Genomic DNA, 13,949 nt, shown 5'->3' on the forward strand with positions numbered 1-13,949 from the left:
AGGCATGGCACATGGTGGTATCTGCTTGTGTATTAGTTAGTGTGCTCTAAAGAAACAGAATCAACAGAGAACACTTGCAAATATAAAATTTATAAAAGTGTTTCACATGACTACAGGAACACAAAGTCCAAAATCTGCAGGGCAGGCTGTGAAGCTGACAATTCTGATGGAGGGTCTGGATGAACTCCACAGGAGAGGCTCACCTGCTGAAGCAGGAGGAGAGCCTATCTCTTCTGAATCCTCCTTAACAGGCTTCCAGTAGTTAGATTGAGCACCACTCATTGCAGAAGACAATCCCCTTGGCTGATTACAAATGGAATCAGCTGTGGATGCAGCTGACGTGATCATGATTTAATTCTATGAAATGTCCTCATTGCAACAGACAGGCCAGCATTTGCCCAACCAGACAAACAGGTACCACCACTTGGCCAAGTTGACACATGAAGCTGACCATGACAGCTTGTCTTTCCCTTCTTTCCTGAGTTTCACTGACTTCAGCTTCTTGCTTCCATGGCATATTCTCTCTTTCTCTCTCCCTCCTTCTTCATTCATCCTGTTTATAAAGAACTGCAGTAATAGGATTAACACCCAACCTAATTAAATTGAGTGACACACTAACTTCTGTAGCCTCAACAAAAGGTCTTCTTACAATGGATTTACACCCATAGAAATGGATTAGATTTAAGAAAATGCCTTCTGGGGTAAATATAACTTCAAACCACCACAACTCTTATCTCAGTTTCTGAGGGCTACTGTAACAAAGTACCACAAACTCAATGAATTTAAACAACAGAAATTTATTTTCTCACAGTTCTGGAAGCTAGAAGTCTGAAATCAATATGTCAATAGGAACATGCTTCCTCTGAAATCTGTAAAAAAGAATCTGTTCAGTGCTTCTCTCATGGCTTCTGGAAATGGTTTGCAAATGATCCATGGCATGTTTTACTTCATTTGTCATATGATGTTCCCCCTCCTGTCTCTCTGTTTATCCTTTCCTTTCTTATAAGGAGGCCAGTCGTACTGCTTTAAGGGCCCATCCTATTCCAGTATGTCTTGATTTTATCTTACCTTTTTCCACTTTTTAATGACCCTATTTCTAAATAAGGTCACGTTCTGAGGTAATGGGGATTAGCACATCAACATATTTTCTTTTGCGGGAGACACAATTCAATCCATAACAATCTCAAAAAAATTTCTTAAATATTTCTTGATGAGCAGATCTGTTTGAAAATACTTCTTAGTTTTCTTTTAATCTAGATATTTTTTAATTTCACCTTCATTCTTGCCAGGATATGTTCACTAGATGTAAAATTCAGGTTGACAGATTTGGGGTTTTTCTGTGTATTCCTTGCTTAAGCATGTTAACGTTTTTCCACCATGTTCTGGCTTTGGTTTATTTTGTATAAGATATTGGCTACTGTTCTATCCTTTACCCAAGTGATTTTCTGAAAAGACCAATATGATATATTAATTCCCTTGTCATAAATTTGTATTGCATTCATGATGCAATTAAAACTTCTTAACTTTGTCTATCTGTTGATCTTTATATTTCTGATTCAAAATTGAACTTGACATCTACATATTGAATTTCTTTTTTTAACGATATTTTTACCGAACTTACCTCACTTACTCATTGCTATGGTCATACCCCTGACCTTGTCTTTATCAATAAGTTCAGCCTTTCCATAATCTCACTTTCAGGCACCCACCTCTGACCACACTTCCTCTTAGCATCTGATTCCTACGGTATTCTAGGCCACTGAAGCTTCTAATTAATTGTTATTATCCCATGCCACTCTCTTTCACCCTTTTATGTACCTGTTCTCTTATCCACCCAGCTTAAATTCCATTGTCAGTCATTATAAGCAAGCCCTTGCATATACCTTCAATATTTTGTTTCCTCTGATTTTGTCATACTACCTTTGCAAAACCCCAATCCTAATTAAATCCAGCTAAAGAAAACACACTGATTGATCTTAACCTAAATCAAATCCCAAAAGTCTCAAGTGAGCCCCATATTGATGACGGGCATTAATATCGTATTTTCTTAGTTCATTCAACCTCCCACACTCCTAGATGATCTTCTCTTCTTTCTCTATACAAAACCCTAACACCTATTCTTTCTCTCAGTTGATAACCTAGATTCCTCTTCACTGAGAAAATGTAAACATCTAGAAGGAGAATTCCATAGACTACCAACAATATATCTACCCACTAACTAGACTAGAATATGAAATCATATGTATTGCTTTCTTGACAATTACCAAAGGGAGTAGTAGTCTTTGGTGATCCTTTCCTCCTTCTACTAGACCCCTCTGCTCTCTTTAAAGACATTATTCCAGCAACTCCTTTTTGCCTCCTAAGTCAAAATGTCTTTCTCTTCATTATTACTGGCATTAATACAGATAAAATAGATACATGATCTTTTTTTTGATTACAGTGAAATCTTTTGATCCAGCGTTCTTTGACATCTACTGAATCAATTCTTTTTCCCATTTTGCAACAAAAACTCACAGATTAACCAAACTCTATTTCTTTTCCAGAGTGTCTTTTAAACCAAATTCCAAACAGACTTTCACTATCATCAATTTACCAAAACTTCTCATTTCAAGGTGACCAATCACCAATCACTAGATAGAATAATCAGATGTCATTCTCCATCTTAATTAGCCTTATAGAAGGATCATTCCTCTTCCTAGTAAATTTTATTCACCTCATTGATTTGGTTTTCCTCCTACCCACTGATTGACCCTTTTTGGTATCCTTTGCAAGTTCTTTCTCTTCTCTCTGGTCTTTTCTTTCTCTTATCCTTGGTCCTTGGGTTTACTCTTTCCTCTACGTAACTTTTATTCCGTTGTTCATAACATCGAGTCTCAAGGTTTATGCTGTCAATGTTCTGACAATCCTACAATTTATACCTTCAGTGCAGACCTCTCCCTTAAATTATAGATTTGCATATTTACTTTCCTGCTCAGTGTGTCCACAAGTATATCTAATAGTCATCTAAAAATTAATTAAGCCCAATACTAATTTCTAATCATTTTGCCTGCCAGCCTTCCACATTGCAATAAATAAGTATTCCCTCTTTGGGGCCAAAATTCTTGGCATCCTCTTGATTCTTCTTTTACTTATATCCCACATCCTTTTCTGCAGGAAACTCTGAAAGCTTTGCCTTTAAAATATATAAAAAATTCAACCACCTTTTCTGCCATATCTATGATTTGATTTACCATCATGTCTCGCCTGTATTCCTGAAAGTTCCCTAATTGGCTTCATTGCTTCCACCCTTATCTCCTTTAATCTGTCCTCAGTACGTCAGTCAGATTAATCATAACACTCCTTTGTTCAAAACTTTGTGAGGCTCTTAGTTACCTTAAAATAAAGTCAAAATACCTTGGGAGCCCATAAGATCCTAGATGTTGTGACCCCTTTCATTATTTCTCTGACTCTCTACCTGCCTCATTCATTTCTCTCCAGATCTCATTGTAGTTCTTAGAATACTTCAGGCAAGATCCTATGTTAGAACCTTTGCCCTGGCAGTTGATCCTGTCTAAAATTTCCTTCTTTCACCTCCTTCAAGTATTGCTTAGATGTTCTTCCTCAATTAGATCTATCTGGGCTACCCTACTTACATTTAAATCCACTGCTTTTATCCCATGACTTCTACAAACTGTTGTCCACTACCCTGTTTTACTTTTTATGCTCCCTTAGCATTTGTCACTCTTAGCGTACTATGTGGTTTATTTACATATTATATATATAGTTTTATCTGGTTGGAATATAAACTCCATTTTGTCAGTGATGCCCCTGTTCTTATATCTGACCTAGAGTTGTTCAAAAAAAGTGTGATCGTGAAAGAATGAACTTTATTGAATTTAACAGGACCAGAACTAAATAAATAGGTAAACTATGAGAATGATATCATAATGATATCAATTTCCCCCCAATTAACCAAAAACTTAATCCAAAATAATTCATTGTAAATTATTTATAAAAGAGTAAATCAGGAACTTCCAAAAATAGTTATAAATATGAATAATAAAGATAGGAGTGGTGTTGATGTAGGGCTAGACAAACAGACCCATGAATAAAATAAAGAACTCACAAATGTGCAATATAAGAACTTGGAATAGCATAGTGATGACCTTTTTGGTCACTGGTAAAAGAAATGACTAAGTGTTATGGACAAATTTAAATCATATGGAAGAATAAAACTATATCTCCACGCACACACAAAAAAATAAGTCTACACTGAGTTAAGATCAAATATGGAAATAAAACCTTAAAAAGTCAAAAAAATAGGTGATGTTTTATGATACAAGTGTAGCAAAGCACTTCTTATCCAAGATGCAAAGATTCAATTCATAAAAAACAGACTGATAAATGTGACTTCACTATGACAAAGGATGCATAAACAATGTGTTGCCTAGATTTAGAGATGATATTGGCAAAATATATAGCAGATAAGAGATTAGTATTTATAATATATATTTTAAAAGCTTATAAATTGATAAGATAAAGAGAAACCTCACAAAAAAAATGCTGTTCACAGAAGAAATCACTCAAGAACATGTAGGAAGATGAAAACTACAATGAAAGAATTTTTACAACCATCTGAGTGATAAATATTTAGAAGTCAGACAATATTACGAGATAGCAGGTATGTAAACTGGTACTAATTTTGAGAACAACACGAAATACCTAATGCTTATAACATAACAATTCCATTAGGCATTTCCCCTGAGAACAAACCATCAAGGACATATACAAACTTATTTCCTATAGAATTGTTACAAATAGCAGTTGGTGAAAGAACTGGAATTTGCAGTCAGAAAATATAAATTCATAATTTGTGATCTTTAAGCTGAATCATTCTGAGAGATGATGAAAAATATGATAGATGAGTGGGGCAAATTTTAATAAAATAAGAGGAATCAAGGAATTGTAAATCAGGATGTCAGAAGCACCCTTGGTGAGACTAAAGGCTAGAAGATGGAGCAGACATAAAACTCAGTTACTGAAATAACTGATAAATGTGGAGAGTTTCCCAGAAAATACTAGACTCCGATAAAGTATATACTTATAAAAAGGATCATATAAGTGGGAAGCTTGTACTATGAAAGAGAAGTCTGACTTTGTTTTGCAAAACAATAACATGGAAATTGATTTGTAAGTCAAGGGAAGAGAGAAGACAGTCAGTTAGAGGGAGCTCTCCAAGACTAGTAAAATGAAAGGTGTGCAGCCAATGTAAATTAATGGGGAGACAAGGAAGGTCAATTCGCACGTCACCTGTCACATGTAACTCTTTATTCCATGTTTCTTTATTTTCAGTGGTAAAGATGAACATTTTATAATGTTACAAAACACCTAGAATAATTATTTCTCATCTTTCTGATTATTGGATAGAAATATTGATGTCATCAAGAGTAAGTCTCAGAGCAAATATCAGCCCAGCTATCAGGCAGGGGTGTAGCCTTTTAATCACTAGAACATGGTCTGAATAGGAAGGTGCAATTTGATTGGTCCTTTTAGGTTGACTTTGCCATTATTGTGAAATAAACTAAAGCCAATGTAGAGAAGAAATAAACAAAATTCATTTTTTTCCTCTTCAGTGTTTAATTTGCTATCCTTGTTGGATCTCAGATATGAAAAATTGTAACATCAATTCAGTCTGGAATTCTAGGAAGAAAAATATGAAAGGAAGAAATGGGATAAGAAGGATGTATTTGATTAGTCTGTTAGATTGAATTATAATTAGTATCACTATTATCATTTGAAAGGACTCCAACCTTGAAGTGAAACCACAGTGGCTTTACTTACCAAAGGGTCACATTAAAAGCAGGAAAAAATATTACATTGAGTAGAAAAGTAAGCAGATCTTGTTTCTAAGAACCTCCACCTGCATCCCATTCTCTCTCTCTCCAGGCCTCTATACGTTAAACAGCCATATACCAGGAAAATTACCTCTCCTATTTCTTCTCTCATCCACCATACCTAATCTTAAATCTTATTTAATGGACAAATATTAAAATGATTAAATATATTGACAAGTACATTGACTATAAAATATTGAATTAAAACTTCCTGGGTTATTTTTAACAGTTTGGTTGACATTTTTTGAGTTGAAAGAAACTGTTGTTGAATTGATGTGCTCTAGTAGGCAACTATAGGACTGTAGGTCCATTCCTTCTCTATCTAAGATCTGCCTTGCTCTTTCATATACACATGTGGAACTCCGAGCAGCATGTCCAGGTGACGGTTCCCTACTCTGACCACAGTGGAATGGGACCAGGATGGTCATCTCATCCATACTGAACCAGGGTCTCCTTGGTTATAAATGGGATTTAGAAAACAATTCAGTTCCTCTTCTGGGAGGAAATATAACGTCCTCTGTGAGAACAGAGAAAGTCAGGTGCAGAGAAAAAGTAGATGTGTAGGGAAGAATAAGGAGGATCCCAAAGGAATGGAGAATAGATGAGAAAAGAATCCTGACTTAGTACTTCTGATTTCAAGAACCTGGCTGAAGCTTTGAATTCCATGAAATATTTCATCTTATAATAAATTATTCTTTCCCCTTAAGCTGGCTTTCACAAGTTTTCTGTTAATTGCTACTATATGCATTTTCTTTTAATTACCGACCTGATTAATCCCTGTTCTTAGTTGGGTATTTCATATTATAAACCCCTTCAGTGTAGAATCTAAGTTTAATCACATTATTGTCCCTGCTTCACTAACCTTTCCTCTGTGCCTATCCTAGAGCATTACATTGTACAATTTGCAGTTATACCTCCAAGAAGTGTTTTTGAATAAATGAATAAATGGATTCATTGAGTGATAGAAGCCTCAGTGCTTATTGGTGTGCAACTATGCTATATCCTCTTTTTCCAATATTTCTTTTACTGCCACCCTCATACTCACCTACACACACACATTATCTCCCCATGTTTCTAAGTACTTATGGGATGGGAGAAAGAATGTGGACTGCTATAGAACATGTTTGAAACTCCCAGTGGTGGTGTCACTTACCTAGTGGTTCCCCTGAAGCTCTCCTGAAATATTTTTGCCCATCCAGGAATAGAAGTTTTAGCTGGTTAAGATAGATCTACTTCCTCAAAGCCAGCAGAGTGCATTCATCTTTTAACAGTCTGCATAGAAATTGTCATTGGGGTTTGAGCTTCTGTAGCTGTGATGGTTACTCTTCATCTCCATATTCAATGTTTTCCTAGCTCTGCTGTTTTCTGTGACACAGGAAGCTGACCACTGTGGGTATATCAGCAGGTTCTCTTATTAACTGTCTTCCAGGTGAGTTCAAATAATAGAAGGTATTGGCAAGAAATCAGGGTGGGAACATAGCAAAGTCAGGATATTTCTTCTCTGAGCTCTCTCTGCTTTTGCACATTGTCTCAAAGGGAAGTTACTTTGCTCCATGCCTAGAGCTCCTATAGCACAGCCTCCTAAATAGTTCAGGTCTACACTGGGTTCCTGTAAAATTACTTTCTTATCTTGCTCTTTCAGCCCTAAGCATGAGTAACAGCTTCCCAGTGTTTCTAGTCTATAACTGTCTTAATAGCTCTTCTTTTCTCTTATTCCTTACTATATCTCTGTAAGTAACTTAATTAAAATTTCCTCTTTTTGAACCATTTGAGGTGAATTTTTAAATGCCAGGATTCTGACAAATAGAGTTTCTAGCCCTTTCAGTAATAAAAAGTGCGCTATGGAACAAATGACAAGTTGCCACCTCGGGTAATCTCACTCTGTGTCTACTGAACCAGTTTTCCACAAGTGAAATACATTTAGTTGTGTACTCTAGCTCTAAATCAACTTGATTGCTTGAAAAACAAAATAGTATAGCCCTCTAAGGCAGAGTGCCATGGGTTATGTTCTGGCTAGGCCTCTGAAAGTTTTTGTGGTATTGACCACATTGATTAACACATTGGATTTGGGATTATTCACGTGTAAAATATGGAACTTGAGTGGTTAGATGATCTCCAAGGTGACTTCCAAATTTTAACATTCTTCTATATTCTTCAGGAAAAGGTAGACTTTAGACCAAGCAACTGTCACTGAAAATATTTTGTGAATTCCTATAGGTGCCAAAACTACAGAAAGACACAAATTGCTTTTAATGGCTATTAAATAGGACAAATATGTATACAAACAGTAGTTTTCTCTCCACAGAAGAATTGCTTTTCTTGGCTTTTAAAATACGCCTCACCCAGAACATAACAGAAAAGATCATTGTGAGAAAAATTATTTTGTATGTCAAATCATACTTTTCTCACAATTATCATAATTAATTCTAAAATAAATTTTATTAATATTTTAAATATCTCTGAGAAACAAATTGAGTCCTAACCTTTCTCCAGCTTTCCATGCCACAGTACAGGGAGAGAGAATTCAGGTAGAACCTAGTAATCTCCCTGAGATCAGGAGACACCGCTTGAAAGTACAGAAGATTAAGTCATCTGGAATTTGCAGGGCCGGCAAAGAAGTGTAAGGGAGAGAGCTGCATAATATAAACATGCTCTGGATGTTTCCAAAACAACCCTGTCCCCTTGAGTCTTCAGTTGATTACTGATCAGAGCATACATGGGAGGAAACTGTCTGAGGCTAGGTGAAGAACCACCTGAGAAGAGCAGGCAAACCAATCCCAGAGCTCATATAGGACCTAGAATAGTAGTGTCACTGCCAGGCAGAATGGGAAAAACTTTTTAATACATGAGGAATCAGGCAGACTACTCAAAAGGGTATTGCTGTAGTTATAGGACAAAATTTACTCTAGACTAAAGGCTACTCTAATCTTGCCTAAGAAAGCTTAAGAGAATGCCCTGCACAAATTAACTTTATCTAAGTAACCTAATTATGTTTCAGAAAAAACATCAAGAATATCTATATTTAAATAGAGGTATACCTAGTACCTGACAAGGTCAGGTTCACAAACAATATTTGACATCTGATCAAATATTACCACACATTCAAAGAATCAAGAAGATATAGTCCATTATAAAGAGACAAAGCAACTAATTAAAACTAACCAAGATATGGCACAGACGATAGAACTAGTAAAAAAGAACTTTAAAAAGTATATTCTTGGGTGGGCAATGATTGCTCAGTGGCAGAGTTCTCACCTGCCATGCCAGAGACCAGCATTCAATTCCCAGTGCCTGCCCATGTTAAAAAGGGAGAAAAGTATATTCTTATGTTCAAGAAAGTAGAGGAAAGTATAACCATGATAGAAAAAGGTGTAGGTGGTTTAAAAAAAAGCAAAACAATCTTTTAGAGATGAAAAATAAAAGGTTTCAAATGAAAAATAAATGGGATAAGATTAATACAAATCATACAATGTAGAATAAAAGATCAGTCATCTTGAAGAAATAGCAATAGAAACTATACAATATCAACTACAGAAATAGAAAGACTGAACACAAAATAAAATAAATAGAACAACAGTAAAATGTGAAACAACATCAAGCATTCTAATATAAACATAATAAGAAGACAAAAAGAAAAGAGAGAGAAGGGGATATAAAAAATATTTGTGGGAATAAATATTTTTCCAAATTTGATGAAAATTCTAAACCTGCAAATTCTAGAAGTTCAAAGAAGAATTAGTTAAAGAATCAGGGGGGACCTCCATGGAAGTTGGCAGAGTAGGAGATTCTAGGACTCAGTTTTCCCACCAAAACAACTATTAAACAAACAGGAACTGTCTAAAACAAATACTCTGAAACTCCAGAGGCTAGAAGAATACTGTACAGTGTCCTAGGAAGAATGGGGGTAGAGGGCAGATAAATTACTATAAAGCCCTGCAAATTGTTTTTTCCAGGGGTTACTACTTGTGACCATACCCCACTCAAATGGCAGACCACCCCAGGGTCCAGATCCTAGACCCTAGCTCACTGGTGACAGAAAAGAATATAAAAACCCTCTTCCCCAAGAACAAGGGTGAGCATGACCAATCACTGATCGGCTTTAAAATAGTGAATTTAGATCTCTGGGTGCTGGCTCTGAGGGCAGCTACTATTTCAGACCTGTCTCAAAAAAGGTAGCTGCAGCAGTTGTTTCAACCCTCCCTGGACAGGGGCAGAGGCAGTGGAGATTTAAGGATACAGTGTCTCTTAGGGGGCTGTAGGGAGCAGTTAGCTGAAGGGTTACATTTGCTGGGCAGCTCAGAAGAGCTCCGGTTTGGGGAGCCATTGGAGAAAGTTTGATGCCCTTCTTGATCCCCACCCCAAGGTACTTGGGAGGGGTCTGTGCCCCCTTCGGTCTGTGGCCTTATTTGTCTGGGAAAGACTGACTTGGGAAAGTCTTCTCTGGGGTAACCCTCATCCAAGAATTTGCCCTCCAGGCAATAGCAGAGTGAGAGAATGGAAGGAGTGTAAGAAATTATCAAAGTGGACAGTCTCAGATAAAGGCCTACCAGTGTCAAATACCCAAGAGAGGGAGATCTGCATCCTGGGAAAGAGGAGACAACCAAACTCTTGTAAACAAGTAAAAAGCAAAACCTATCACAAGGTACTTGCCCAGAAAGGCAGGGAAAACTCAGCACACTGCGATCGCTTTGGGCTGGCATTCCTGATAGGAGGGCCGAAGCTCAAGAGAATCTCTGTCTTATCACCAACTATTGCAAAATCAAGAAACAGACATGCAAGGAGTAATTTCCAGAGTGAACATTTGAAAATATTAAAATACGTAGTGTGCAACAAAAGAGTACAAGATGAACAAAGAAATAAAAAATGATGACCCATCCAAAGGAAAAGTATAAAAATCTAGAAAATACCAATAAAGAAGAGAATGTGGACATACCAAACAAACTCTTTTAAAATAATGTTTTTAAAAATACTCAAGGAGTTGAAGGAAAGTCCAGAGAAAGAACTAAAGGATGTGAGGAAAATAATGAATGAGCAATATAAGAGTCTAAGTAAAGAGATAAAAAAAGAATTTTTTTTAAACAGCCAAATAGGATTACTAGAGTTGAATACCACAATAACTGAAATGAAAAATTCCCAGAAGGGTTTCAGGAGCAGATTGCAACTGGCAGAAGAAACAACTAGTGAACTTGGAGACTAGACACTTGAACTGAATTAGTCTGAGGACCAGAAATTAAAAAGAAAATTGAAAGTGAAGATAGCCTATGAAGGCTATGGGATACCATGAAGTACGTCAGTATATATATTATGGGAGTCCCAGAAGGAGAAGAAAGAGGGAAAGGGGAAGAAGGAATATAAAAGAAATAATGACATAAAATTTCATAAATTTAGCAAAAGCCTTGAATATGCATACCTAAGAAGCTCAGAGAACACCGAACAGGGTAAAAATGAGGAAAAACACACCCCATCATATATTGGTTTTACTGTCAAATGCAAAGGACAAGAAGAGAGTTCTGAAAGCTACAAGAGAAAAGCAATGTGTAATGTACAAGGGAGTCTCCAATAGATTGAGTGCTGATTTCTCATCAGAGTAAGAGTTAACATCTTCTGGAAAGAAATATTTATATATATGTAAATTAACTCTTTTAAAAGGAAGAACTATCTCTTTCTTATCTTTGAATTTTCAATGCTTATTACAATACTAGGGACATTGTTCACCACAGCCAAAGAAAGAGTTTATGGGAAGAAGGAAGGAAAAAAGAGAAAAGGAAGGAGGAGAAATCTTCTTATACCCAATTTAAAGGACAACCCTACCTGCAAGTTAATTCTTGAATAAACATATATAATGCACACTCTAATAAAAATTACCCTATGTATATAGCAGGTAAGCTTAGCCTACCTATAGGTATGCCTGAGAGTTACTGGAGGACCTCTTTTGTTGCTCAGATGTGGCCTCATTCTATCTAAGCCCAACTCTGAAACCATTGCCCTCCCCCACTATGTGGGACATGACATCCAAGGGTGAAAGCCTCCCTGGCACCGTAGAAGATGACTCCCAAGGATGAGTCCAGCCCTGGTACCATAGGATCAACAATTCCAACCTGACCAAAAAGGGAAAAAGAAGTATAACAAATAAAGTATCAGTGGCAGAGAGAGTTCAAGTAGAGTCGAGAGGCTACTCTGAATATCACTCTTACACAAGCTTCAGTTAGACATTGCTACCTATCATACTTATCAAACCCCAACCAAAACTATCCCAGTCAATCCTAAAGAACAATATGTAAGACAATATGTAAGATTCTACAAAGGTTCCATGTGCTATGGTAACTTTCCAGAAACTTACAACCTTCAGGTGGGTCCCTGGACCAGATAAGTCCTGAAACCTAGAGGGCTCAGCTCTCCAGAACATCAGCTAGTTCCATCTCTCTACTCCATATTATTGACAGTCCCTTCCAATATGAAAAAGTTAGAATGGCCATAGCCCAAATTCTCCTCAAGAGTTGGATAGAAAGATCAAAAGTGATGGTAGAGTTGCACAGAGAAGGTAGGGTTTGACAAACAAATCTGATTGCTGAATCATTAAATTAATGTGTGTGTTTTTTCCCAGTTCCCATTATCTTAGAGCAGCTAGAAGTAGGAGCCTAAAGTTGTGGAATTGTAAACCATGCCAAACTCTGAAATCTGTTCTACAACTAATTGTGCTGTGCTTTGAAATTTATTGCTTTTTTGTGTATATGTTATTTTTCACAAAAAAGAAAAAAAACAAGGTCAAGTGTGATGATAAAAAATCTTTATTCTTTCTAGCCTCCAATGTTCTGGAGCAGCTAGAAGGAAAAATCTGAAAGGATCGTAGGGTAGCCCATGACAAACTCTGGGATCTGTCCTGTGGCTACTTGTTGAAGAGTGCTTTGAAAACTATTGCTTTTTTCTTCCTTTGTGTTATATATGCGTTATATCACACAATAAAAAAAATTTAACATATTACCCTAAACTTTCCATCTGTAAACTTGACTGTAATAGCATGTATTTTAGTTCTACCTCACTTTGAGATTATTGAGTATAGTTGTAGAAATAATATGAAGTTTAAAAGTATTTTTATTGGTACTTAAATTGAATGCTTCTTGAAGAATAGAGTTCAGTAATAACTGAAATTATTGAAGTGTTTTGTTTCATCTCTTCCTTACATGCTTTTGAAGGAGACACTGATATTATCCCGGTTTTAGAGATGGAGCACTAGCTTCAGTGTGGTTACAGCAAGGCACGAGGTTCTGAGACGGCACCCGAGAGACCACGACTAAAGCCAAGTGGGTCTGATCCCAAAGCCTTGCTCTTAATTACTGTGATATGGGAATATTGGCAGGTTTTTGTTTAATTTTGATAAACAAGTGCTTGGTTTTCAAAATAAACCAAAATTCCCAGGGTCAACCTTCTTATTCATTGCAATTTGCATTGCTTTGTCTTGCCTTTAAAGCCAGTGAATTTAATGGGGGGGGGAGTACATATCAGAAAGTTGTTCCTGTAATATAATTCATTCTGCTAATTGCCGTATTCAGTAGAATTAATGTGTTATTTTCATAATAATAATAGAGATCTTTTTCTTTCTAAATAGTATTTTCTTAATCCATTTTTTTCATGAGGGCCAGGATTGTAAGTACAATTATTTTCCGATGTGTGATACTCTAAATGCATAATGTGTTTTCCTCTTTACACACGAAACAAACTTGTTGATTCAAGTTCCTGTTCACTTTATATTGGAATCTGGTTGGTTGTCATAAAAAACTGGGCCTGACAGTCCAAAAAATAGAACTAAAATGTAACTTGCCTTTGCTGCTGTCGTGAATCTTCACCAATAGTGAGTTTCCTTCTCAAATACATGCCAGGCACTGTTGAACTACACAAAAACAAACCCAAAAAGGAAAACAATTTTATTTTGGCTTTATATAGTTAATTCTCGGAGATAACAAATGCAGAAAATTCAATATAACAAATTAAAGTAGGGGAGGTCCAGCTAGCAATCAAATAACTGAAAATTGTTATTCTTAACTTACCTTTCCTTGGCCAATGTAAGTCCAAATTCCT

The 13,949-nt window shown here is 36.3% G+C and overlaps 1 long non-coding RNA gene across 1 annotated transcript in view; it reads left to right on the top strand.

The window, feature by feature from the left end:
* Window positions 1-13,281, top strand: part of LOC143678974 (uncharacterized) — a 32,816-nt gene extending 19,535 nt beyond the window's left edge. The window contains exons 3-4 of the long non-coding RNA XR_013173508.1: window positions 7,227-7,302; window positions 13,067-13,281. This is a non-coding gene — a long non-coding RNA (uncharacterized LOC143678974). The remainder of the gene's footprint in view (window positions 1-7,226; window positions 7,303-13,066) is intronic.
* Window positions 13,282-13,949: the final 668 nt, after the last annotated feature.

Source organism: Tamandua tetradactyla, chromosome 4 (genome assembly GCF_023851605.1).
Source record: "Tamandua tetradactyla isolate mTamTet1 chromosome 4, mTamTet1.pri, whole genome shotgun sequence".
NCBI classification, from domain to species: Eukaryota; Metazoa; Chordata; class Mammalia; order Pilosa; family Myrmecophagidae; genus Tamandua; species Tamandua tetradactyla.